We start from the raw sequence: 2,577 nt of genomic DNA, 5'->3' as shown, positions 1-2,577 counted from the left end.
TAAATATATAATAATATAATAAATCTCCATTACTGGAGATTTTGGAGAGTTCACTGGATGCCGTGAATATTGTAGTGCAATTGTCTTTACGATATATAATTGCTTCCTCCTGATAATTTCCTCTAACTGGAATTTTCTATGTCTAAGCAAAAGCACATTTTTAAGGTTTTCGATAGAATTTTCCAATTTTCCTATAAAGGCTATACCCATTTACACCCTACAAGCAATCCAAGGAATTATTGCCATTTCCTCATGCTCTCCAACAGTGGATACTATCATTCCTTTTTAAATCTTGGTTCTAATGACATTTATGTTTTAATTTCTGAGTAAGTCTTTCTCACTTAATGATTAGGATGAATCGACAGAGTAAAGTTCATCCAAGAATTCTCTCAGACCTAGTAGCTTACAGTGTAATCATAATTAGGTGTGTTTTTTAAGAGCGAGAGCATACAGTACCAGTCTATGTCCTTCATTATGGGCATATTAACCTGGCATTACTACAAAGCTGCCTGGCCTAATTTTCTGGAATATCTTACTACATAGCACAGAATCTGCAGTTTAAATAGACTAGTAGTCAGATTTAAGTTCTTCCAGGCCCCTAGGGTTAATTGCCACTTCACTGGACTAAATGATACCTATGTATCTGTAATTTACTTAGTGGCATCCTGATGTGTTCAGAAGGGTTGAAGCACTCTCCAGAATAAAGTGCTATAAAGGATGAATCTTATTCACTCCTGGGATTTAGAAGAGAAGAACTTAACCTTTATGCTTAAGTATTTCCAATGTATAAATTAAAATAAAACCGGTTGCAATTATAATGAGCATTGTGAAACATAAATCGTGAATGTCAGGGCTGAATATCATTTAAATCAACCATGAATATTTCTGTATCCCTAAAGCATCTGTATTAACTAACATCTTTTTTTCCCCATGATTAGAGGTTATCGGGCAAAGGTATTTACCTTGATTCTGTAATTCTACAACAAAAAGCCCCACTAGATTTTTGTGATAAAGGAAATGGGAAATGGAAAGCATGCCCTTTAAATATCAACTCCTAATTGCAAAGATGTGAATATGTAAATCCAATTACATACATTTAAGGATTAGATATTAATTAGATCTGCCTTGATACAAATCGCACAGTTCAATTTTTTTATTAGAAGTAATCATCGCTTTCCATTTCGGCATTTGGTAATAACCGACAAAATATCACAGGTTCTCCCTTGTTCTGAGATTCACCAAGACGACATTGCAACTCACACAGGTTAAATATCTTTTTCCTGAACTCTAGAGCCATCAGAATATGTGCTAATACTTTACTTGAAAGGAATAAAAAAGTGATTATATTAATATGACCTCTTACTAACCATTTAAATAAACTCAGGGCTTCACATCCTAACTAGCTGACAGACAATAAGAAGATTGTCAGATGGTAGGAGACAAAGAAGTGCCTTCATGTACAATTTACAGAATGTTATTTGGAGACTTGCACATCTTTGCTTCTGCCTCCCTGATACCACAAAAGCATTTGAGACCCAGCATCCTTCTATATTCTCCTATACTTGTTCTTATAGTAATTTCTTGATACTATCTGTGATGGTTAATTTTATGCACCAACTTGACTGGATAACAAGATGCCCAGATAGCTGATAATACATGATTTCTGGGTGTGTCTATAAAAGTGTTTCTGGAAGAGATTAGCATTTGAATTGGTGGAATGAGTAAAGCAGATGGCCCTCTCCAATGTGTATAGGGATCATCCAATCTATTGAGGGCCCAAACAGGAAAAAAAGAAAAAAAAAATGGTAGAGGAAGAGCAAATTCACCTTCTCTCTGAGATAGACATCCATCTTCTCAGATCCAGAACTCCGCTGATTCAGCAAACATTTCTTGGTCTACAAGCTCTCTCAGTGGGGTGTGTGACTTTTTGTCCCCTTGCACCCTCTTCACATACTGTGGGGATCTAGAAGTCTCAGCTCCGGCTCATCTATAGAGCCTACCCTCTCTGCCACTGGTGTTCTGCCTCCTCCAAGGCATGTTGTATGTGGCCAGTAAAAGGCATCTCCTTGAGGCTGGAAAGTGTGCCAATAGCTCATTCCCATGGACTCAGCATTCATAAAATCCTCAGCCATTCTCATAAATCCCTTTTAGATGTTACTACCCTTTCAACTGTGCCCTTTACCCCAATACACATACCACCCAGGGTTCCAACCTAAGAAGGATAAAATAAGGCGATCTGTGTCTGACCTCATCGCCCCACTCCTACTCTGTCTTTTCTCTTTCCAAATCAGGATAGAAAAAGCTAGTTTGTCTTGCATCATCTTATCTAGTAGTATCTTTTTTACATCATATTCTCCTTCTTCCTGAGATTCCATTTTCCATCCATTTCCTTGAGAATTTAATGGTGAGTGGGGTAAAAGTAGAGAAGCTGATATGCCAATAAGAGAATTTAAATCATAAGGTGCTGGAAAATAGTATGGATGCTGCATTGGTAATAATAATACAAGTTTTGAGACCTGCAGTATGAGAAAGGGAATCTAGAGTTCAGAAAGTAGTGGTAATTATATTGTAAACACT

This window comes from Pteropus vampyrus, unplaced genomic scaffold (assembly GCF_000151845.1).
Source record: "Pteropus vampyrus isolate Shadow unplaced genomic scaffold, Pvam_2.0 Scaffold165, whole genome shotgun sequence".
NCBI classification, from domain to species: Eukaryota; Metazoa; Chordata; class Mammalia; order Chiroptera; family Pteropodidae; genus Pteropus; species Pteropus vampyrus.
The sequence above is the reverse complement of the archived record's forward strand: the minus strand, read 5'-3'. Positions refer to the sequence as shown.